General features: G+C 44.2%; 1 protein-coding gene across 4 annotated transcripts in view; it reads right to left on the bottom strand.

Moving 5' to 3' along the window:
- Nucleotides 1-26,059, bottom strand: part of TSNARE1 (t-SNARE domain containing 1) — a 487,146-nt gene that overhangs the window by 428,838 nt on the left and 32,249 nt on the right. Inside the window, exon 1 of one of the 4 annotated variants that reach the window (XM_050891626.1) lies at nt 24,816-24,842. The exons of the other annotated variants lie outside the window; for them this stretch is intronic. The gene's annotated coding sequence lies outside the window, so the exon portion shown is untranslated. Of the gene's footprint in view, nt 1-24,815; nt 24,843-26,059 lie in introns of those variants that run through there. 4 annotated transcript variants of the gene reach the window in all.

The following is a 26,059-nucleotide window of genomic DNA, read 5'->3' as shown; positions in this document are numbered from 1 at the left end:
GTTGAACCCTCTCCAGCTGGTTAAGGACAATGGCCTGGCTGCAAAGCACGAGTCTTTATCTGGTGCTCTTTCAGCTGAAGAGCAGTTTGCACAGTCCAGATCAGCTGTAGCATATAACACTGGGGGAGATGGGCAAGGAAAAGAAACAACCCCAGAAACTAAGGAGATATTCCACAATCGACAGGGACCCAGAGAGGGAAGAAAAAGATAGATCAAACCTTCGATGCAGTAGGATTTGAGAAGTTTTCATGCGGGTATTACGCTTTTAAAAGACCATCCTGCAGCTAGAGGAAGCACACTGCATCCCTTAAACCCAGGAGCAATTTAGCATTTTGTCAGGCTGGGCTAATGAAGAAATCTTCCACCAGCACAGGGCTGGTGGGACAAAGAGGCAACGCTTCAGCACAGCAACCTGGGAGCCCTCCTTGCGGGAGGGGAGTCGTGGAGCACAGCGCACACAACCCACCGTACTCGCACTGCAAACATCTCCCCAGACGCCGGTTGGGGATGCAGAGGTGCGAAGCATCAATGGTCAAACCACAAAATAACCAAACCTTCTGCCGTGCCCCTTTTGTAAGTCTCACGGAAAAGCCAATTTATAACAAGAGCCACGTTTATTCACAGGCATCGCGAAGAACTGGACAGTCCCTGGCATCAATATGCATCAGAAAGATTTTGATTTGCAATAGATGTCCTGGAGTTGTGGTAACCTTCCCACCAAGACATCAGTTCCACCACTTAAATATACAAACTGAAAACTTTTTCTTTTTCTCCCCCCCCACCCCAAGCTGAATCCCACTTGGATTTTTTCTCTCACAAGGATGCTGATGCAATAGAAACGTCCAAAATCAGAATAGCAAATTCCTTATTCTCTAAAGAGTGGATAAACCCTACTTTGACTTTTAAGCTGAAAAGTAAGTGTTTTTATTGTTTGCCTGGGGCTCTGCGTGCGTGTGTGTGTGTGCACCCTGGTCGGGGTGGCATAACCATAAAGACGTCCCACATGGAAACAGCACTAGCACATTCCCTTCATATAGATTTTTCTCCTTCTAACAAGGAACTATTTCACAAAATAACCCCTCTCGCTCACCACACAACACAAAACATATCAATACATTAGCCTATGACTACGAGAGCAGAAGGTGAATAATATCAGGTAGTTTAAATCTTGGCTTTCTTGCTTTGTTCCACTCGTCGCAACCTTTGATGGAGTCAAGCACCTTATTTCGGGTATCTGCTTTGGGATGAAATGAATCGTTTTCCAGACCAGAGAGGGACTAAAAGCCAGATGCACTTTAATCTTGCCTGCTGTGGGTAACAGCTGGCTATTTCCCAGCAAAATGCTTTACTTATTTCAAGATTTTTTTATACTTATCTACTTTTAGATATAAAAAAAGCAAAAAAGGGACGAGGGCGAAGGGATGGTGGGGTAGGAGGTGAAGGGTTCAAGAGCTGCGTCTCCAAGGTGCACCAGTGGCAAGAAAGCCTATCCATTACCAGTTTGACTTCCTCAGCAGAAAACATCTCTTTTTCAAGTAGCAAATAAAATCTTCCCCATAACTATGTGAACACATGCGGACCCACAATCACGTTCTCCGTACAAATGAAGTTTCAGCATCCAAACGCGCAGCTACAGGGACCTGCAGATGGGAACTCACATCTGCAGGTTCCCACAGCAGCAATACTGCCCAGCAAACACAGTGCTTGGGATACAAGGAAGAGTTCTCAAAAAAGCCCCAAACCCAAACCAAAACAATAAGAAAACAAAACAACTATTCAAGTGAACACAGAAACTGGCTTCCACCTTGGTGTGCCCAGCAAATCATTGCTTACCTCTCGCTGCTCCAATGCTTCAACACCCAAGCTTCAATCTCCAGCTTGTTTGGGACCAGCCATCTGAATCCCTGTTACCACGGGCTTCTGGCAGCCATGCAATCACCAGATCTTCTCACTACATTCTCTATATAAGCATTCCTCCCCATTCATCTCTTCCAGGAATAACCCACTCCCAGTATCAAGTTTGCAACTGCAGACAGGCCAATCCTAATCGATCACTACCAGCACCATCCTTTTCCAAATTCCCCAGCAAGGTGCAAGCATGCACCACGCCTGTCCAGCTTTGCTTCTTAAGGCAACAACCAGCAAGACAAACAAAGGGACGGACTCTCTAAAGGCAAGCAAGCAAGATTTTACGTGCCACATAGCTGTCTGCCACTGTGCAAAGGGTTCTGCAATTAGGAGGAGGGATGCAAGTACTCATATGATAAAATACCAGGGTCAAGGAAAAGCTGGGGTTTCTGTTTCATAGGTAGCGAGAGAAAAACATGTGGATTATTTGCAGGATGAGAACATTTGGGGGGGCTGAGAGCAGTATCTGCTTGCAGTAAACCTTCGCTACCTGCCCTCGAGCTTATCTGCATGCTGTCACATGAAGGTAGCTGTGTTGCCAAAAAGCCATGTGTTTAACAGGAGGAACAAGCCTTTTGCAATAGGAATTAAAAAGCAAAGATATTATAACAAAAGCATTACATAGGCAGCCACCACAACCACTTCCCTCCTGACAGACATCCCTGGGCTGAGTATTCATGCTCTGAAAAACCCCACAAATCTGAGGCAACTCAAATGGGAATCTCTCAGCCTCCCCCTTTCCCCAAGCACAAAGAGGATGCTATTTAAATCGAGTGACAATCTACAGCACACAAAGGACAGGGGAACTGAAGTTTGGGGAGCGATGATGTAATATGGAGAAAAATAATAATCAAAGGCTGAATTTGGCTATTTCCAACCGGCAGCTCAGCATCCATCCGCCTCCTTCAGCGGCTCCGTCCTTAGCTGTGTTCTCTTAGAAGAACATCCTGTCGAAAACTAACATTGAGTTTCTAACAGCCTATATATAGCGGTGACATTTTTATTCTGCTAATTGATTTAAAAAAAAAAAAAAAGGCAACAAAATATCAACTTTTGAACTACCTAAGAGCAATAGCTTTTTGGCATGGAATTATGTGATTTAAAACGAATGCAGAGTCTTTAAAACAGCAAATCTGCCATGGACAGAGCTCTCTGCAGGCACCTTCTCTTGCCTGCAAGGATGATAATTATTTTCAAAGAAATAAATCTGACTTGTAGATTGCAGCCTATCTTGCAGCCCTTTTAAACAGCATGATCTGTATTCTTTCCAGTGCAGCACTGCTAACCTTCACACATATATTATTACATTCATTAAATATCCTTCTTAGACTCGTTGCTGAGATGTACCACTCTGGACAACTATTCATGTCCAAGATGCTAACTCTACTCAAAGGAGAGACAGGACCAGGGGTAGTACGTATCTCAAAAGAGTCTGATGCTTCTACTTTTTATTTTCACGCATTAACTTTCCAAACAGGTTAGATATAACTAGCAAACTTCTTAATTTACATTGCTGTTATGTCCCACCCCAAAAGCAACTACAACTCTGTGGCAGGAAAAAGCAAACGTCTCTAGGTTTAGTTATCTACCATTCAATTTATGAACGGAGTTGTAGTTGTTTACAACTCCGTAATTCTCTGAAGCTTTTTGATCTTGGGGGAAAAGGGGAGAAGACCGATTTTAATATGCACATCCAAACAAAGCACATTTTCATGCTTAACAGGGAGATTTTGATGCATCGGTAGATGTCACGCCTTTGCAATCCGCAGTAAGTGCATGTTCTGGGAATCAACACATCATCACTGCTTCTAGAAGCAACAGAAATGGACCAAAAATGGAATAGACGTTGATATCTTTTGGCCAGAAAATAAAGCAGATTGCTTCTCAGGAACACGTTTGGAGTCCAACTTTCCAACCTAGCCGCAAGCAGTGGCATATAGTTATTTACAGGCAACAGGGGCCTACACCAAAATTTACTGAAAGCACTAGATGCTTTCCACTACATTTCAAATTACTCCAGCTCAGTGTTTTTCAGCCTGAGCCCTATGGACTACTTGTCTTTTACTGAAGACATCATGACACCAAGTCTTTCTGCCCAGCAATCTAAAATGTGAAATTTTAAAGGCATCTAGAAGTCCAAAGGACCTCCATGTAGGTCCTCTAGATCACATATAAAGCCCAAACAGAGAAGAGTGGTCTTATTCAATCTTGTAAATCCTCTCTGGTTGCCAGATTTGGAGTCAGGCATTTCAGAGACAGCGTGAAATGAGTGGGCTGCTTGCATGATCGCATCTTAAATTCATCTGGACATTTTCATCTAACAAAATCTCTGTTATCACATGGACATGGGACCCTTAGAAACACTTTTCCGTTCCTTTCGACGGTAACTGGGTGGTTAGCAGCATACAGTATGTTGAAAAAGGGTGGAAACAGAGTAGAGCCACAGAAGTAGATGCTCTTGTGGATGGCTCTCGTAGACACCAAACACGGTCTATAAAAACATCATAAAAGTAGCTTAAAATGGGATACAATGACCCCAAGCAACTCTGCCGTGTCTAAACTGCTACAAATTTCACAGAAGTCATTCTATCTGCCTATTCAAGGACCACTCAAAACTACTCCTCAAAACACCATGCATTTTGCCTAACCAGGTGCTAAACGCACCAAAATGTTGTCTTCCAGTTCTTCCAAGAGACCGGTGCAGAGTGCACCACAGACCTCATCTTTCAATAAACTAAGCCTCCTTACACACATCCATGAGCATTATTAAAACACTCAGTACTCTGTAAGGGGTCAGAGTATCTGCACAGTTTCAAGAGAAATTCAAGAATACTGATCCTTCTGGGATGACATCTGCCATAAACAGGTTATTCTCCAATATTTTACTTGTGATCTCCAAGGAAAGGCGACCGCTGCTTTACTTCTGCTGAAGACCTTTGTGATATGCAAGGGAGAGAGGAGGGGAAATGGGCAGGGGGGTGTACAGGGAGGTGGAGGGCCAGCTGAATTTAACGGCAGACCGCTCATGAAGGATAAAGGGTACTTCAAGTTGGGAACATGATGGAAGCAGACAGCTTCTGGGTAAACCATTCATAATTTTTTTTGGAGCACTTTGGTGAAGGCAATGAATTTGACAAGAGCATGAGTTCTAACAGGGATGGACACAGGACCTTCTGCAGGACTGCTCCTTCACCTCGAACTGATAGATCAGCCTCTCCTGGGCAACTCTAAGAACTTAAAAAATAATTATAAAACGCAAAGAAAAACAAACACAAGGAAAGGTCAAGTTTAATTGCTGCATTTGAGATAATTTTTCACATTCTATTTCCCACTCTACGCAGCGCTGAGCGTTCCTGGAGACACAGATGAAGGGATTTTGTAGAGAACAAGAACAACAACAAAAAAAAAAACCAACATGCAAGTTAGGTACCAGCTGATATGACAGCAGGCCTCTCCTCAAACATCTCAGAAGTGGTTCGCAATTGCACAGGGGGAAGGAGGGGGAGGTTCCGAACTGCAAAATGAAGCTGAGAAATCAGCAACTTGGCCGCAGCCAGAGCCACTTGCAAACAACAAAAAATTGGTTACAGAGAAACCTGAAGACTCAGCCTCTATATTATAAACGAGAATAACACTGACCTACTTTCCAGCACACTTGCAAAGCTGCTGGAGATGCTACGATGAAAGGCACTACAGAAACCTAAAGCAGTACTGCTTCAGATAGACAGGAATAAGGTTATCGCTGAAATGCAGCAATGCACTTTCTACAGGGAAGGTAACAGATAAGAGATCAAATAATACAGAGAGCTAGACAACTTTTTTTGGCAGATACGGTTTTAAACAGCATTCGGGACATACTCTTACAAATGGTGCCCCAGATCTTTAATAACCACAAAAAGCAAAATTAACCTTTTTACATGGTAAGGATTGTCTCTGGACGAACCCCATGCGATAACCTGCACGGAGCTCAATTTATTAGCTTAAAATATGGTGATGAGTTGATCCAGCCAGGATTCACATCTATATGGGAATAAGGGATTAATCAGGTCTTGTGTGATTCAAAGGAAGCCCTCTGCAGTAAAGTGGAGCAATGTAGAAAGAAGAGAAAATTCTCTGGCATAGAGAAAAAGAGGTCTCAGACACTGTACAATATATTTAGATTTGCTAGGGAAAAGCAAAGGTGGGCTGTTAAGTGCTTTAGAAATGACACGGCTTCTTGCTTGCATTCGTACAACCACACAAATGAAGCTCAAGCTTCCACCAAGAGGTACATTAAAATTGCATTTATTTATTTTTTTAAATGCCTAATTTGCCCTTACCATTTATAGAGACAAGCTTTCCAATCTTCTGCTGCATCATTTATTCTCCACATTCCCATGGTCTATGAAAAGACATTCTTTCCTCCAAATGGAAAAAGAAAGTCAATCTTTGCAGGAAGGGGGCTTTGCTAAGCAGAACCTGAGCATGCCCGCACAGATTGCACAAAACCGGAGCGAAAGGTAGCATCTCCATCAAGAAAGCCTTGAAAGTGTGAAAAATAACCATCAGCTCTTGCTTCCAAGAGCTCTATTGTACCAATCAGCATTTGGTCCATCCATTTCGGCCCCGAGCCAGTACTCATAAGACCACCCGCACAACCCCTTAAATCCTTGCAGAAGTCCTATTCAAACACACACATGAGAAAACGGGTACCCAGAAATACCCTCAGGGGCTCAGCTTACCTCAAAGTGAACTGTCCTTCAGCATAAAGAAAAATCACATTTAAAAACAGCTGAGCGATTAGCAAACCTTTAGTAACAGGTTATCAGAGCACCTACTGATGCTCATCTAGGCTGTGCTATTAGGAAAGAGGATAAATATTGGCCAACTCACCTGCACACCAACTCATTTGCCTGGAAGAGGTGAGGATGGGCCACCCGTGCCAGCTCTGCTACAAAACACCGAGCTTTAAGCAAAGTCTGTCTCAGCTGCCTACCTGGGAAATGGGTTAAGACCACACAGAAGCGCTAGGGAACAATATGGTCTATCATAGAATCGTAGAATGGTTTGGGTTGGGAGGGACCTTTAAAGCTCATCTAGTCCACCACTCTGCAATAAACAGGGACATCTTCAACTAGATCAGGTTGCTCAGAGCCCCGTCCAACCTGGCCTTGAATGTTTCCAGGGATGGGGCATCTCCCACCTCTCTGGGCAACCTGTGCCAGTGTTTCACCACCCTCATTGTAAAAAATTTCTTCCTTATATCCAGTCTGAATCTCCCCTCTTTTAGTTTAAAATCATTACCCCTTGTCCTATTGCTACAGGCCCTGCTAAAAAGTCTGTCCCCATCTTTCTTATAAGCCCCCTTTAAGTACTGAAAGGCTGCAATAAGGTCTCCCTGGAGAGAGGGCAATTAAATCCTTTAAACAAGCAAGGGAATATCAGTAATTAACCATTTAGAAGCCGTCAATAAATGGGAACGCACCCTGCAGTCTGCTAGCACAGAGAGGCTTAAGCTGTTTTATAGGAAACGCATCTCAAAGACGTGAATCCAACAGTCTCGTTGGCAACAGCCAATTCTCCTCCCAGCAGGACCCATCCATCCTGTGAGAACCTGCATCTGGAGAAGATGACTCCCAGCATGAGCTAATCCATCCCAGCCAGGTCGCCCAGACATCAGTGCCCCCAGGGGGTATTTTGCCATCCTCTGGACTGTTCGCTTTGCAATAACTTAAGCCGCAGTGCTTCCAGTGCCTCTCCTCAGAGACTGTTTCACACCTTCATAGATCTCACTCTGAAGGCATTTTTCCACCCAGTCTAATCTTCGGAAAAATCTGACAGCTACAAAAATGTAATAAACCAACCAGTTGGATTAATATATATATTACAGTTTGAAAAAGATGAAAGGCTGTATTGTTAAGAGATATAATTCCAGCGGCTTCCACAATGTAGCCTGTGCATACGTAGAGGAAGAAAGGGAACTGAAGCAGCTTATATTTTGTCTTATAAGTCCCCTAAAATAACCCAGCTTCTGATCCTCGGCTCGCATCAGGAGAATGACACTGAAAAGGCTAATAAAGACCTGCCAAATATCTCATCAGGACAAAATACCTGTGTGTTATACCAGCTCTTGCCAATGCATCAAGTGAAGCGATATGAAGAAGGGAAAGGAGGACCGTCTGCTTAAAAATCAAATATTCACGAGCAGAAGGAAGCATACACAGAGCTATCACGTTTTGGGTCATTTTGAATAGAAACCACTGCAATCAGATTGCGATGAGCAGTTACTGTATGGCTACAGTACCACCGCAAATACTCTTAATTTCATTTATATTGGTGGACATTAAAAAAAAAAAAAAAAAAAAAGACAGAGTACTATGTCTCAAGGAAAACAAAATAAAAATAAAAATTTGGCTTTGAGGCTTGGTTGCAGGAAGATGAATTCTAGCTTTTATAATAACAATAATAATTTATTCCACCATGGCACTGGACAGCAGATGATTAAAGACGAGCAAAGGTCTCGATGTGTTTGGATTTACATCAGACCATTCAATCCATTTGGTTACAGCAGCAGTAATTAATCATTGCTGGAGAAGGGAGAAATCTGAAGAAAATCCTGTGGTTTTCAATTTCAGAAGTGAGTTGTAACACCTTTAGGAGAGCCGTTCATCTCCACAAGAGCTGAGACATCTTGAAAAGCTGGTAACTTATAAGATTTTAGCTTGCCATTTTACAGAAACCGGTATCGCCTTTCATGTTAAGGAAAAGAAAAAAAAAAAAACCACACAAAAAAAAACCACAAGAAGCTTTTTAGACCTACAAATTCAAATGCAACCAGCACTCACCAAAAAGATCAATGGGACACATCTGAAGACAGTGCTAAATGTAATTTGATTGCAAAAGTCTTGGAGCAAGAGGATGAATGCTACTGCACATCATCAGTTCCCGGATCACTCTACAGAAGATGCCTCTTTGGTGTTGATAACCCATTTTCTGACTGCTGTCTCATCACCCCAACAGCCACATTTTCACCCAGCTTCCAATCCTGCTTAGAGAACTGAAACTCCCAGTCTGGGAATAGCTGTTCAAGAAAAATCTCTTCAATAGCTTAAGGGAAGAACTGAAAGAAGGATAATTTCACAGTTACCATCAGAGGAGTTCTGGAGACTAGCAGTTTCCTACTGAACATTGGGTAAATCTCTGTGGATTCAATCCATGGGGTAGGAACACTCTGACATTCCCCCCGAAAAGAAGACAAACTTCGAGCCACAGAATAATTTAGGTTGGAAGTGACCTCTGGAAGTCTCTATGTCTATCCTCCTCCTCAAAGTAGCTCCAGTTAGAGTTGCTCAGGCCTTATCCAGCAAAGTATTGAGTATCTCCAAGAATGGAGATCTCACAACCTCTCCAGGTCCCTGCTCCAGTTTTCAAAAACAGTCATGGTAAGATGCAGACAAAAATAAGGTCTCCCCTCTGACATCTGCTCTTCAGGCTGCACAAACCCGGTTGTTGCCACCCCTTCTTGTATGTCCTGGGCTCCAACCCCTAGATACCTTGGTGGCCTCCCCTGGAGGTGCTTCAACATACCAATGTCTTTATTGTACTGGGAAGCCCAAAACTGGACACTGTGTCCAAACACAGCCTCACAAGTGTCAAACAGAGGGGAAGGATCATTTCCTCGGACCTGCTGGCTACACTTTTATTAACACGGGATGTGATTGACCTTCTCTGGCACAATGACCCTCTGCTGACTCACGTTCAGATTCATATTTAGGTCCTTCACTGAGTTTGGGCTTAAAATTCACTGATTTGGACTTTTATGTGAAGAATGACCTTCCAGTAAGCCAACTGGGGGTTAAATCACCAGCCTCTGTGTCTTCTTGCTGGTGGAGCTCACTTTGCCTCTGAGTCCTCCTGTCCATCACCCTTGCCATCAGTCAGTTCTCCAACACTCTCTCAACAAAAATCACTTTCCCCAGTCTTTACAGATCAATATCTCAGACCATGGAGTTAATATTTAGTCTTTATTATGGGGGGAAATGAGAAGGTCCCGCAAAGTTTTGACTACAAAATATATTAAAAGAGACTAGTTCATTCAGTTCAGGTTAGAAGCTCAATGATATCCACACTTTTTTTTTTTCCCTTTTCTTTTCTTTTTCCCCTGAATCCAGAACTCTACAAATATAAAGGCTTTCAAAAAGTCTATTAAAATTAAAAATTATAGTATGAAAGAACTTGTATTGAATTAAAGCATGCAGGAAAAAGTGAATGAAATCAGTGGAACAGTAGTTTTAAGAATTCATGTTTCAGTTCGCTTCACTTACAACCACACATCTGCTTTCACAGTCCATCACAAAGACGATGGAGAACTTGAAAAGGTGAAAGAAGACCAGCGGGATGGGAGAGAAAAGTTAACAGAATCGGAGCACAAACTAAAGGATATTTGGAAGAAGCTTTCACAAATTTATTGCTTGAAAAAGAACATAGAAGCCACCTCCCATTCTGCAATATAATATCCTTGTTCTTTATTCTTGACTGCCACTCAACTCCTTCCCCTGGTATCCCTATCTAAAAAAAGCAGTATGATATGATCACAAAAGGTTAGAAAAAGGCCGTATGAATTCATATCTGCACTCAGACCTTCAAATGGAAGGAGGATCTACTCCTTCGCAAGTATTGTTATTAGATGATGTATTTGAAAACACATTAAAGAATAAAATGTAACCAAACAAAAAATAACGATCATTGAGCAAAAGCTGCTGCAAGCAGAACGGCGAAGCTAACCGGGAGATTGATTTTGTGTCATCTTTTACATAGAGAAGAATATTACAAAGAGGAAGTTTGACAGACAAAATAAATTTGCTTTGGTTTGACTCTTCCACCCTCAATCAAATACTCTTGATCTATGGAGCGAAAGCCAGATAGCGAGAGAAGAAAAAGAAAAAAAAAAAAAAAAAAAAAAAAACAACAAAACCACAGCACTAGCCCCAAAAATGAAATTTTGTCCTAATAAGGATCTGAATAATAAAGGCTCCTGATAAAAATAAAAAAATAAAAAAAGCCTTTATACTAGATAGAGAGATAGCAAGTAATGAAATAAAATTCCATCCTACATAACCAGGAAACTCCTTTTCCCCAAGCACTCAGAGGGCATCTCAGCCAGGAAGCAAAGCTCAAAGGCCTCAGCTTAGTTGTTCTTGACACCACTTCAGAGCGAAAGCCCTTTGGGAGCCAGGTCCCTTGCCTATGAACTGGTAATATTAGTACCTGGCAGTCCTACAGGACCTCCAAGAGTAACAAACCAAAAATGCTAATTTTGGCTGCATCATTCAGCAATGCACCAGAAGACGTTCTAGAAGTCCACGTGGAGACCCACTCCCACCTGAAAACGATGTTTTTCAGTACACTTAAATACCAGCTGCAACAGAGATAAGGAACTAGAAGATGTTCATAGAGCTTCAAAATGTGATCTTCAGTCATCCCCTCTCTAAAACTACCAAGTGCTAAGAAGAGCCACAGCAAGAGGGTGCAAGCAAAGATGTGGGGTTGGCCAATTAATTATTCAATAAGCACTTCCCAGTCCTACCTGGGTTGACACAGGAAGAATGAGCCTGTGAGGCAGAGAAAAGCTGTGTGTCATGGAAGGAAAGAGGCGGCTACTACAAGGGTAACAGACGTTTTGCCCACAAACTTGAGATCTATAGATTATGTACGTAGGTACTTCAGACTTCACCTGAAGGCCTTTACAATGTTAGATGATTTCCCCCCCCCCCCTTATCTTTGTGGAATCTGCATTAGATCCTGTGTTTTGGGGCTGAAAGCTTCAATGCAGAATTTATTTCACAGCTATGACAGGGTACATTACACTAATTACAATGCACATTATAGCCTGCTATGTAGTGCACTGTGATAAATCACACAGTGCTATGGTCTATTGTAAACACTGCCATACATCTCTGGACACTATTGCATGTTTGACCACTCTCATAAATATGAGCATTTCTGTAGTACAAGTATGATTGGCTATAGAGACTAATTTATTACCGTTTTCTTTTAGCACATTAACAGTGCAGTAAATTCTGTAGCTTCTGGGGCAAAAAAAAAAGAAAAAAAGCAACAGTGGGATTTCCTTCAGTGATGTAGCATCAGTACTATTTTCCCTTCAGTAACATACCAATTGTTCTTCATTTTCCAAAAAATATATTCACTGTGTCATGTCTACTGTGTAGTCAAAGAGAGGTTTCTCCTTTCAAGCTTGTCACACCTGAGAAACTGGGGTGAAGGGAGGACAGCAGGTTCATAGTTTTAAAGACTTTGGTGGTATTATGAACTTTCCTTCCAACTATCCCAACACAGGTTTGTTCATACACAAAAGCTCCATTTCAGAGGTAAACGTTATCATTCAACCAAATGCTTCTGAAGTTCATACATTGTTAATCAAATACAGGGGGAGAAAAAAAAAAATCCTGACAAAATATTTCTGCAGAAGAGCAGTAGAGGTCAGATGCTCAACGGCGCATGTACACATCAAGTGTGCCACCATGAACCTGACACGCTTTCCCTGGGTGGGAGAGCACTATTCAGACATGCTCAGGCTCCATCTAGAGCAACTGGGACAGTTTTATAGGCTATGTCCTTCTCTGTGATAGAAGAAGGACCAGAGTTGGAGCATCACCCAAGAGTCAGAGTATCACCCAACTGGAGTGACATGTGTGGGTCCTGGGACTGGAAGAGTTTAATTCCAGAGCTAGATACCCAAACTTAGTGTACTATTCCAAGTTCGCTGCTGACTTGGGAGCACACAGTATCCATCAACCCATTTGTCCTTCAGCCCATCCATCCAAAAAGCAGTAAAAAAAAGACTTGTGGGACAGAAAAATGTTCCACTCCAGATGTTAACCCTCATAGAAGATATTTCAAGTCAAGCCCCTGTTCCTCTTCCTATGGCAGACCTCACCAAAATCGACCATCACTTAAATAACCAAAAATATTTCCTTCAGCCCCACCAGATGCACTAATAGAAAAATCACCCTGGAGAACTGCAAGACACTGGTTGGGGTTTTGTCCATCCTTGACACTCTACATTCACCACTGGCACAGGCATCTCTGCCATCCATGTCTGCACTGAGACTTTTATCCTCCGGCAAAGTACTGCCCTCCTACCACACAGCGATTCCCAAACTGCTTTTAACAGGTAAATGACGCCAGCACAGGTCTAGCAAGATGTTGCTGAGTTTGCACGGACAATCCTGCAGGCAGGACAGCTCTGCTGCTCGCCATACAGCATGGAGCCACCAAAACGTCACCATTTACAAATGTGTCCTAGACACAAAGGACAAACTCCAGAAAGTGACAGGAACTTGGCCTCCAGCTCTGCCTTACCGAAAGCGAATTGGACTTGAAAGAAGAACAAAGGAGAGTCCAAGCGCTCAGAAAAGCCACCAAAGAAAGAAACAGCTTTAAGGTCATGCAAATGGAAGGTAAGGGAGAAGGAGAGGAGAAAGTGTTTTGAAAGGGGACCAGAAAATCTTGTAGCAACATGGAGCCCCAATTCAGCAGGGAACATCCTGATAGATCGACGTGACAACACATACAGGAGATCGAGCACAATGAGATAGCTGCTTAAAACTTCAAGGAATTGTGATTATGGCTGGGATCCTACACAGTTATGGCCTGGAAATAAAGGACAATAAAGGACATCTCCATGTTCCAAACTGTTGAGGGATATCTCAGAGAGGTCTATGGACTTTGGCAAGTCCAAACAACGAGACGTCGATTAGCCCAGACTGGAGATGTGGTAGGAAATCAGGACGTTCTTCCCACACACCACATATGACCACTAAATCCCCCTGATCCCAATGGGAGCCCTGTTCCACGAACTAAGAAAGAGGAGGATCCTCTGAAGTTTTGTGCAGGTTCTGTAGATGGAGGAGACAACACAAAACAGCTTCCACAGCCTAGTGGGATGGGACTTCATAGCACAACATGAGCAAACATGAACAGCATCATGTACAGATTTGTTTTTCAGACCTAAACAGATTCATAAGACAGCTTCGATATGTGCTTTTACCAGAAGATCATTCTTTGCATTGTGATCGTAGTCAGGATTAACATTTCCACAACACTGAATCTGACAGTCAAGAGAGAAGACGAATGTCAGCAGTCTAAGCAAGCAGACCAGTCACCATACAAATGTCAGACAGCTCAGTAAGAACAAAAGCCAAAAAGTTCTAGCTATGTTCACTCCATTTCCACCATTTAGGTTCTTCATGGCATCTCAGAGCTCAGCCATGCCTTGAATGGCTATTAAATCTGAATATTCCAAAAGGTGCCCTAACAACAGCTTTTCCGCACCACTAAGAGTACAGCTGCATGGCACAGCTATAGCAGCAAGCCCTTAGCTTGCCCGAAGGCCCAAAGTCCTTCAGAAAGGTCTCAAATAAGGCTCCAGTAAGAGAAAACACCAAAGCTGTGGGCTGCCACTTCACACAGCTCTTTGTAGCTCATCCCACTAACAGACAGAGCAATGCCCTACCATGAACGATCATCCGATATCCCAAAACAGTCCTGCTATGGGCGCTCCCACATGTAAAGGGTCAGCAAACCACCATACCCCAACTCAACAGGAAGAGCAAAATGCAGATTAAACCAATGTGAGATGACGGACATTAAGGATGGGCACCCCCACCAGCATGCCCAGATGATGAGGTTGGACCACACAGGCAACAGCCACAGCAGTACTACAGATGCACCAAAGCATGCTTACACATAATCACACCAGTCCCAAAACAGCAGCATTTCTCCAGCTTTTGGGCACTGAAACGTAGGATCGCAGCTTCCAGCTTCTCTTTCCCAGACACCCTAGAGGCCCATGAATTACTTTGGGCAAAGAGCCAAGAAAAACAAGGCTATTGCCCAGACATCTCTACTGAGCACACAGGGAAGACCAGACAATGGTTAAGAGGCCTGCAAACCAGAAATTTGTTCAGAAACAGAAAAATCCACAGCCTTAGACCTCCCACAGGAGTTGTATTCTTTCCTCCTCTATATAAATTTGTTGTGTCTAACTGCGAGGCAGCAGTGGCCAAGTTGTGATATGTAGGCAGAAAGTTAAGCGAGACGAGACGCTGTTGTGCGTTGTGCCAGTGTCCGAAGGGAAGCCTAAGGGGTGGACAGTCCTTTCTGGCTCATGCAGGCAATGATGAGACGCCTGAGAGCCCAACTGCGGGTGGTGGCTTCAGCTGCACGTCCAGCTCCGAGCATCTCCCTCAGCACCTCCAACCACCTCACTCAGGCCGTTCTTCCTCAGCTGGGAAGATAAAACACCTCCGACACGGAGCCAAGCGACACCAGGTTCAGCACATCGCGGAGGCTGTGCAAAATTAAACTCGCGGAGCACACGCTGCCGCTAGCCAAAAGCAAAGGAGTTCATAAAATAGCACTTTGCCACAGACATCCAGGCAGAACAGCTGCCCTCATCCACCACTGCCAAGAGCTGCTTCCCTCACACTGAGTACAGGGCTGGCAAGGAGCTATAGTATTTAAAAACTGATTAAAGTTCTGTGTAGTTTTTAATGAGCCTCGTCAGACTACGCGTGGTGAATGGCTAATGTAAGGGCTGCATTTCTAGGTCAGGAAAGGAGCTTCTTTGCAGGCTGAGAACCAGCAAGGTTCTCCACAGCCAACAAGCAATGGTCCCATGTCCATCACAAACATGGAAGAGATCAAGCAGACCAGGACATCTTTTCAACAACAGAGTTTTTGCAATGCTGCAACAGTGATGCTTTCAGCTTGGCAGTAGTAAAGACATATTCAAGCACCAGTGGATGAACATGCACCTGGTGAATTAACACACTATTAACAGCCCAGTTATTTCCTACAAGCTGGGCTAATCCAACAAGAAGAGCACGAAAATCTGAACTTGCAGATGCAACCACAAAGGCATAACCTGAAATAGCTCGGTCATAACCCCAAATACAAGATGTGTCCAAGATGCTGGCTGAGGACACGCAGGAAAATGAGACTTTGCCAACAAGTTTAAAAATTCACTAACAGCAAGAAGATCCACGACAGTGCCAAACTCTTGCCAACTGAAAAATAAGAGAGTGGATACTCTCTAAACCTCCTGAGACTCTCTTCCTAACTCTCACGTGCTCACTGATGTTCTTCCACAGGGGATAAATCCTCTCAGTTTTCCATTTGAGCAGTGGGATTGAAAAGCTCATACAACTACGTGTGCTTAGAAACAAAGCAGCCCTATATAGCCCTACACCTCTGCTCAGGAATGAGATTAAATGCCACTAGTAAAGCTATTACGTTATATATATATGTCCAGCAGACCTTTAGATATTTAATATATTAAAATAAAGGTGCAATTACTTTAAGTCAACAGATCTAGAGTTTTTAGACAAACATAGGGTTGTATTTTATACCAAAGCTCAGTGTTTCCTCGGAACATCTGCAGCAAGAAACAGGACAAAAAAGCCACAGAAGACCTTAATCATAAGGGACACAAAAGTCAAGGTTAGTTTTATCCAGGTCGTGACTTTTCAAAAGTTGGGATTTTGTTTGTTTTATGCTCATTAGAGGGAGATGCTACTGCAGAAAACATGGGAAAATTATAGGTGGGTTCATAGCACGGGTCTCTGCCAGCGCACTTCTCCTCGGCTAACATTAGGTACTTACAAACCCTATCACAGCATTGCCAAATCTGATTTAACCGGGTGTCAGAGAGTCAGAAAGCTCTTTGCCGTCAAGATTAGTTATGACATAATAGAAAGTCTATCAGTTTTCAGTCCTGTAAATATTAACTTTCAAAAGCAATTTCAAAACACACTTTTTTTTTTTGAGGGAGAAAATTGTTTATCCTTTCAATACCATGAGTCAGCTCCTCTGATTACTACCCAACTTTTTTCCTCCCCTTGTTGTCTTATAATTAGATTACAAAATAAAATTATTAGAGTATATTGCAAATAACCCATCAGACTATAGATTCTCTTCCCCCCCCGCCCCATTCCTCTTTCACTATATGTAATTACCTGCTAATTTAGAAGGTAAACTCCTGTGGTTTGCTTTTAATTATGGCTACCCTATAGCAGCAGCAGAGATTACATATTTTATTGTAAATACAGTTCTTAGAAGATAAATTGAGCTCTTTATCAGAGATGTCATGCATGAGAGTGGTCGTGAGAGAAAAGAGAAATTATGCCAACTAGACCACTTAGCCCAGCCAAGGCCACCAGCCGCTGCAGAGTAGGTCTGGGCAAACTACAGATCAGCTAAGGAACAGCATTTCAACCGTCGTCTTCTAAAAATCCCCCACTGCATTGACCCCCGCCTCCAGCACAGCCCGATGGGCATCCATCACAGAAGCATGGCTCAACAGCATGTGCTGGGGGTTCAGCAGAAGCATTTGGGAACCACCATTGCGCAAGAACAGGTTTTTATGTCTCGTAGAGCTTTCCAGCGTTGAGCTTCTTTGTTTAACCTGCTTTCACTTCTCCTCACTGTAGACACTGGGACGTCTCCTTGTCCAAAGAAGAAAGCACACGTCCAAAGAAGAAGTAAGGGCAAGGGGGGGGGAGCACTGATGGGGGAGGACAGCATTTCAGCATAACAGTCCTCAGATTTCCTTAATGAGGAGAGCAGCTCCAGCCAAAGGACCAAACTGCCAGAAAGTGCTCGCAGGCTGGGAGCCAACAAACCAACCAAAGGCTGCACCGACGGGATGAGCCACGCTGTCCCAAGACAGCCTTGTTTTATATAGCACCTTGCACACCAGCTGTGACAGCACCCTCCAAGCTTTTTTCTTCCTTCAGTTATTATTTAGGGAAGCAAAGAGAGAAGATTAAAAAAAAAGGCTTTGGGATGGTATCTGAAAACGAGACATCAAGCCATTGGCATATGGAAAATACCCATTTACCATAACAGCCAGTAGGGATGTCAATGCTTATAAAGAATCATCTGTTGCCTTCAGCCAACTTTTCTCAACAGAAGAGGTTCAAGGAGGGCAGGTCCAAGGATTCCCATGGAGCTGAAGTCCAGAGTCCTCTCTAGATTGACGACAGCAGTCACTGGGGACAAACCCCATAAGCCCGGTACTGTTTTATTCAGGTCACCCCCGCCATGTCCAACAAAGTCCAACCCCACCAACAAGATCTAGCTGACTCTAAGAAACCATTCACTCCACTGAAACTCCATTGAGTTAATGTGTGGTTTGGAAAAGCACTCACACAACACCTAGCAAAGGCCAAGAGGGCTGTCAAAACATGTGACCCAAAAGTTGCCTCAAATACCCAATGAAAGCAGCACCTCCAGACCCCATCCAGAGGGGTTTTGAGCATTTTCAAGCTCCTCGTGCAAGCTCTTGTATTGTAACTTATACCACTTATATTATTACATGGGTGCAACACACGGCAAATGCTTTTGGAGCTACAACCTTGGTTTTTTCCTATAATGGGCAAAGTAGGCATTTTTCAGACCCAGGAAAGCATTAACACATCTTTATCCCCTCAACTCCGTAGTCTGCCCCAACTGCTCACTGCCGATTTTTGTTTGTTATCGTTGTTGCTCTATTGCAATTGGAAGGAAATAAAAAATTAAAAAAAAAAAGCTAACACATGGTTTTCCTGGTCTAATTTAAGGGGCAGGGAAAGAATAGAAATAACACCCTTTCCCTAACTGGCACTGTGAGGGTATGGAGTTATTTAAAAATACACTGATATGCCAAATTTACTAATCCCTACAGAAATCAACATCCCCAGCCGCAGGCTGTTGTTTGCCAAGGGAGGTCTTCTACTTGCTTTAGTTAACTGAGCTTTGGTCGATACACAATGTTATTTTTTTATCATAAAAAACGCCTACAGCGTGACAATAGGCTTGTTATAAGCATAGGGGAAGAAACAGACTGTTTAATGCCACTGGCAAAAGCTTAATGGGAAAGCACAGCTATTTTAAATTACTTTTTAATCACTTCTAGATATTTTCCCCCAAAATTGTAACTACTTACTGAACAACTGCACCTTGATGAGAAGCAGCAACGCTGGCAGGCACAGACAATATTTTGCATTCGGCAAAGATGCTTTGATCCCAATGAGGGCTTCAGAATAATATTCACACGCGACAGCACTGAAGTTGAGCCTTTTCAACTCTGTTTGCAGGTTTTCTTTATTTCTTTCTGTGTGGTTTTTTTTTTGTTCCTTTTCAAAAAATGAAGGATTTCTTTATCCTGCTTCCCAGCTGCTCTCTCAAAACAGAGCACATTTTTGTTTCTAACTCAAAATAGACTTCTAACTCAAATTTTTCCAAGACAAGATCCTTCCCAGCTAGCCAGCTTGAGCCAGAGCAGATCAACTCAGGCAATTATATTGTCGAGAAGACAAGGACTGATGACATGAGCCAACTTGCAGAACTGCCTTAAAACAGCAAACATTGATTCAAACCATCTTCAAATGGAGAAATGCTCTCCCCTCAATGACAGGCACCATGTCATTGCCTCTCCTCTTCATTATCTTGGCCCTGCTTGATTTTATGAACTCTCCTTCCCTGCTATAGGTTGTACCTGGCTGGAAGATGAGGGTGGGAAGGAGAGTTGAGTTGGGAAGTCACCAAGAATTTCAAAGTTTCACCAGCATTTCAAATTTCACAGAAAAACTGTCATTTTAGAAAAGTGTGATGTCCTTTCCCTTGGAATTAGTATAACAACAGATTTGGATAGTGCCACAGGGTTTCCTTGTCTTACTGTTTGATGCTGGATCAGTATTTTTTGGGTTCTGGAGACTATTTCTGTGCAATCACTGCCTGTCTCCCTTCCCTCTGCTCTGTAGCTGCCAACAAAATTCTCTTCCAAACCTACCCACAGTTCATCCTTGCGATCCACATCCCTCAGAGCGCCCGCTCTAACACCACCTCGCACACGGTATCTCCATCCTTACACCTTGTGGGAGCAGAGGAAAAAAAGAGGAAAGATCCCCACCATGGCTCCATAAAATAACCTTGAATTTGCAGCAAGCAGGCTGGAGAGCTGCCACCCCATTCAGCTAAAAGATAAATACATTTGGCCTTTTGGATCTCTAAACGCAGAAGTAACTCACATCAGCTTCTTCCTCGCTGCTTAGAAAAAAGGGACATCTGGATTCGCCTCTTTTGCAGAAACCTCGCACGATGCTCAACGCACCAGCTGTAGAAACGCTGGCTGCCGTCCCAAACCAGCAAAGAAACCTGCCCGTGTGTGGAGGAGGTGTTTTTAAAACACACCAAAAAAATCCAAAGCTGGCAACAGGGAGAGAAGAGAAAAGTTGTAAGGCCGAGGGATACAGATAATTCAAAATACGTTGATGCGCCCTGAAAAATGGAGGCTGCAGCCAAAAAGTCCGGCCTGACGCAGGACAGATTCATTGGCAGCTCGCTGTAGAAATTAAGGTGGTTGCACAGATGTCTTTGCTTTTAAGACAAGGAGGCACCCGCTCTTGATTGTGGAGCCTGAGTTTCTGGAAATTTCAGGTCAAAAGAGAAAAGGAGGGGAAAAAAAAAAAAAAGAAGAAAAATCAATCTCTCCACTTCTTTAAAAAAAATAAATACATAAATAAATAAAGCTAAATCATCAACCCTGTCATAGCATCCCAATCTGAAGTTGGCAGCCATTTGATGGAGAGAGGGCAAGGACAGTCTCATCTTTCCCCCATCCCACCCGAGCTGCAAAAGCAGATATTGATGGGCTGGAAAATAGGTGATGGGGGCAGCCACCAGCAGACTCACAATGTCACAGGAGGGTAAGAAATGGGAACAACATTGCATTTCCATAGTTCATGCGTTTTCAGGTGCCGGTGCTTGGTCCAAACACCTGCACAGCACAGGAAAGCTCTCATCAATCCCTTAATAGGCAGTGGAGATTAAGCTCATTTTTAAAGTTGACAAACATCCAGGAGCTATCCTTAGCAATAGCTACTGCAATAACTGTAATTTCACTTCCCTGTATTCCCCCGCATCTCAAAAAAAAAAAAAAAAAAGATAAATCCTTCCTTAACACCCAGGTTTTCCCCATCTGAGGAGCGCTCCCAAAACACACGAAACCTTTTCCCATGCGGTGCACGGCAGACACCTCCCGCGGCCAGACATCAACGCTCGCATCCAAGCACGGAAAGCTTTCCCTCTAGTTGCACGCTCTGTTCTGCCAAACCCAAACCACGTTGCCGACGTGGGAGAACACCTTCCTACTTCTTCGGGGAAGACCGGGGAATTTGTGCAGATCCCAGGTTACTCGGAGGCGGCGTTTCTCAAGAAAGACAACCGAGGAAGCTCAGAGTGGCAACGCTCTTCAATCTCTTTCAACGTCAAAGAGATTAGGATGACGGCCCAGCGAATCAGCAATCCCAACGCACCACATCAACACGCTTTTGCCCACGGCTGTCACTTCGAGGAGAGTTTGCTACAAAAACGATGCGGTGGTTATCTCGTTCACTTGCAGCGTTGAGATGTAGGGAAAAAGCAGGAAGACAGGAGCCGCAGGCTTTGCGGAGGCGAAGCCAGCTCTGCTTACTGAGCAGGGACCACCACATGGGTGAAACCTGGCCAGAAACCACCCCAGTGCTGAAACGCTGGCCAAGAAACTGGTCTGAGAAAACACAAAATATGCTAACAGCCTGGCGACACTGCCCATCGCTCTAAGGTAGGTGGTGTACTGAATGCTAAACCATCAGGACATCCAGACGAAGGCAGGCGTGGGTAGGTACCAGATTAACCCACCACCCAGGGAGAAGCTATTTTGGGTCACCACACCGTTCACATCACATGCTGACAGCTGGGACAGCCGCACAAGGATGTTGCATAATGGCTCCTTTTCCCTTCCGTACACACTTGACAGCATCCCGCAGAGCAACGCCACAGCCGGGAACCACATGTGGGATGAGGATATGGAGTAGCATGCTGGGAGAGGAGCGACAGCAACCCGAGTCCACCAGCACATCCACATCACTAGCTTTGAGCCCTTGCATGTGCCCTTGGACAAACAACGTCCCCAATTCCTTAGCACCCCTAAAGACAAAATCAGTATCCACGTGGAAAACAGCGTTTGTGAGGTTCAACAGCAACACTTGCAAAGATCAGAAGGACAAGGAGAAGGAGAAAATGCAACAAGATCTAGCAAGGACCTGGGCACGATAAGGGCATCAATACATGGATGTTACAACTCCATTTGCTTTAGCAAATAAAGCATGCATATGTATTTTTATGCACTGATATAAACACAATTTTTCCAATCACCGTGCCTCTACCTGAAAGCACAAATGACCAGTCAGAGACAAGAAGAAAGAAAACCACTCGGTCACACAAGAGAAGTTTGAGCACTGAAGCTGATGCTCCCTGCTCCCACCTGGACACGAATCCAGGCATAGGCTTAGCCCCAGTCAACCTCTTACTTGCATCACCTGAACGGCTGAAGCATGGGTCAGGCCACTTGAACAACGTCCCCAGGGAGGACGTGCTGGTGTACTTAGCATGGAGTGGCCTCTCTGGACCTCAGCAGCCTCTGGCAAACACTCAGCTACGTGGATGAAGTGGGCTGGGACCAGGGAGCACACCATGCTTGCACCCTGTACATCCCTTCCAGCAAAAGTGCCTTCACCAGTGCTCGCTCGGTACAGATCCCAGGCGGGGAGAATCAAGGAGCTAAAAACAACGCCGCTGCCTGGACTTTAAGGATATCAGGACGTGAAAAACAGCCAGTCTGAACAGGAAGAGATATGGCCTTTGCTGCAAGAGATGTCCTTCTGTAGCTTTGCTCCCAAAGGACCAACACGCGGCTACCAAACAGCGAGGCTTTCAAGAGCATCCCATACCCAACCTGCAGCTGGGGTGACCCTTCCCAAACAGTTCCCAGCCACTTTCCTCATCCTCATCACGCAGCAGGTACACGGGCAGAGCACCAGACCCATGGTACACACAGAGAGAGGGTGATCAGCAAGTGTCCAAGAGCACAAAGACACCATAGAAACAGTTACGAAGTTGGACAGGTCAATCAACAAATCAAGGGGGGCCAACACGCTGTCAACGCAGCCAGGGACCATCACGACAGCTGGTGGGAGATAAATCTCTTGACCCCAGCTTGGCTGACCCCATCAACACATCTCTCAAAGCATGAAAGGACTTTCACGTTCATCACATTTGGTGTTCTTCATAATTCACACCACCAAACAACGCCCTTCACCAGGCTTGTGACTCCAGGTCCAGTAAGAGCAAGACGGGTCAGAGATACAGAGATGCCACAACAGTTATTTCCCTCCTCACTGCTAAAACAATCCACCCCACCACCTGGTCGACTACAGCTTTCTAACCCATCGGTCTAGGCAGCTCCCAGAGCCCATATTCCCACGCAGCCGGTCCTTTCTGCCACACAGAAGAAATTGCACATCAAAGCAAAAGATGGAAAGGGAAAGCTATAAAGCTGAGAAAAGGCACCTTCAGCAAAATTTGTTTTAAGGCACGACTAGCTTGTACTGAAAGCCAAATCCTCTAGTTTCCAGCCCAGATCCTTGTAGGAGGACAATTTATGTTATCTCTCTCCAGCCAAACGTGGCGCTTGGGGACTATTCAGGACAGCAGTAACACCACTAATGCTCTTTACTCAGTACTGCTGCAAGGAGATCCAGGGGCAATGAGCACTGATATTTAGGGAAACATCACCCATATCGAAAGGGGCACCCGTCCCACTGATTCAGCGCCGGTGCTGCCACAGGTAACGTGAAAATTACACAAAGCTCTGCTCTCTCCCCATACACGAGCCTTGCAGGTGATGAATCAGAGTTGCTGTCTCAGGGGACACCACGGAGGAGTCATGTAAATCCACAGCAGCTCCCTACACCTCCAACTGGAGGTAAACCAGATGGGAGGGAAAACAAAAGAACAGTTCCAGGAAAAGCCAAGGGAGCTCGGCTTCGGCCGTCCTGCCCAAGAACGGAGCTGTCGCTTGTGAATCTCCTGCTGGAGCAGACAGTAAGTCCCCTGGGAGCGGACCAGTGAGCATCCAAGGGATGCATGCACATCCCACCAGCGTGGCATGGGACCAGCACTCCCCCGCTTGCCTTTCACACTGCACAGGAGACCAACAAGGCTTTACGCGCCCTGGCAAGAGTTTCCAAGACGAGGAACATGAAGTTAAACCTGAAGACCTACAGAACAATATGGTTCTCAGTGATTTCAGGGAATTTGGTGATTTGGGGGACAGACTTTTTAGCAGGGCCTGTAGCAATAGGACAAAGGGTAACGGTTTTAAACTAAAAGAGGGGAGATTCAGACTATACCTAAGGAAGAAGTTTTTTACGATGAGGGTGGTGAAACATTGGAACAGGTTGCTCAGTGAGGTGGTAGATGCCCCTTCCCTGGAAACATTCAAGGTCAGGTTGGACAGGGCTCTAAGCAACCTGGTCTATTTGAAGATGTCCCTGCTTACTGCAGGGGGGCTGGACTAGATGACCTTTAAAGGTCTCTTCCAACCCAAACTGTTCTATGATTCTAATTCTGCATGGCATCTTTAAACACCCATGTTTCAAAACACTGCCATTCTCCGTATTTCATTTTTTTCTGTACATAGATAGCTCTAGAGATTAAAGACATTGAACCATCAAAAGACCAGCACAACGACAACATGGGGAGAACACAAAAACATGGCCAAAGCTCTGAGACAGCTCTTGGATAGGGTTGCTCTCCGTATGAGCGAAGCTAAGGCATGACGCACAGGGACTCCCTCCCCAGCCTCGCCATCAAAACTTTCATAAACCAGCTCTCCCTTTTCGCAACTCAGTCCAAAAGAGGGTGAAACTTCTGTAAATGAAAGCCAGGAAAAAAACATTTCTCAAGGGCAAAATTTTATTTGCATCTGCCCGAGCCCCATCCTTCCACATGCAGGTGACCCTCTCCTGCAGAGATGCTCTTACCAACTGCTTCCTAAGTCCTGTTCCCCCAGGTAACACAAGACTTTCTTCTAATCTGGAAGGAAAAGCGAGACAACTGATTAGTACTGGGAAGAAAACAATTTCACTGTCATGGCGAAGGACACGGACACCATCAGCGCCATGAGCTCTGGCGTCCAACAGCAACCTGCAGCCTCTGAGCTGGGCTGTACGAACAGGTACAAAAGCAAGCGTTGATTCCTCAAAACATCACTGCTGAGCACGGGAACAGCATCTGCTTTTTAAAAGAAAGGGGATATAAACCTCTAAAACTGCTAAAGGGTTTTAAGATTTCTAGATTAGCAGAGGTGCAAAAGTAGAGGGTTATAATTGGTTGCAAGACACCTGCAAAAAAATAACAAATTAAAACCTGCAATGGGAAAGGGGAATCACTTACTTAACTGTCCTGTCTTCTTAAGATCCTGGATCTGCCATGGGAGGAACACTCTGGCCACAATCCAGTTAAGCATTTCAGTTTATGTCAAATTTGAGAGAACACGGAGAGCCCTGCTGAATCAAGATCTTCACATTTCTCACCAGCAGGTTGTTTCTCTCTCATGCTTGCTTGCACACACGTACACACCCCCCTACCTTGCAAGAACTTCCATTTTTAGCTTTTATTCTAAGGAATTTCTCCTAGAAACAACACCTCTTGGCTATAAAAGCACCCGATTCTCCTACAAGGAAAAAGTGCTGGTGCGACCCCGAGAGGCAGGTCCTGCATTCGCTGAACACCAGGCAGCTTTCAAGATGCAACTCAGAGCTGCACCCACAAGCTATATGGTTTTACCCACAGACACTCAGATGGTGCAAGATTAGCCAGATAAATTGTAGATTCCTTAATGTATCCATCTACCTTGCAATAGCTATTAAGTATGCAGTATTTCCTAATTTTCTGTTACAAAGAAAACGCAGTGTCCATTCATCAGTCTGTTATCACAAAAGCCCTTTTAATTAACGCACCTACTTGCTTTGTTCAATTAACGTCAACAAGGAAGCCCTTCTTCACACACTGTGTTTAGCTCCTATACTGCTCTGGTCACCATACACTGAATACAATAGTATTTTTAAGGTATCGATAAACACCTCCTATATAAATGCTATATACTTCCTATATGCATGCTCTATATACAAAGCTCGCTAAAAAAAATGGATGCAATTTCCCCAGCCAGAAAAATTCAGAGATAAAATTGCAGCAATGATTTGTATCTGCCCGGAGCAGCAATCCC

Source organism: Gymnogyps californianus, chromosome 2 (assembly GCF_018139145.2).
Source record: "Gymnogyps californianus isolate 813 chromosome 2, ASM1813914v2, whole genome shotgun sequence".
Taxonomy (NCBI): Eukaryota; Metazoa; Chordata; class Aves; order Accipitriformes; family Cathartidae; genus Gymnogyps; species Gymnogyps californianus.
The sequence above is the reverse complement of the archived record's forward strand: the minus strand, read 5'-3'. Positions and strand labels throughout refer to the sequence as shown.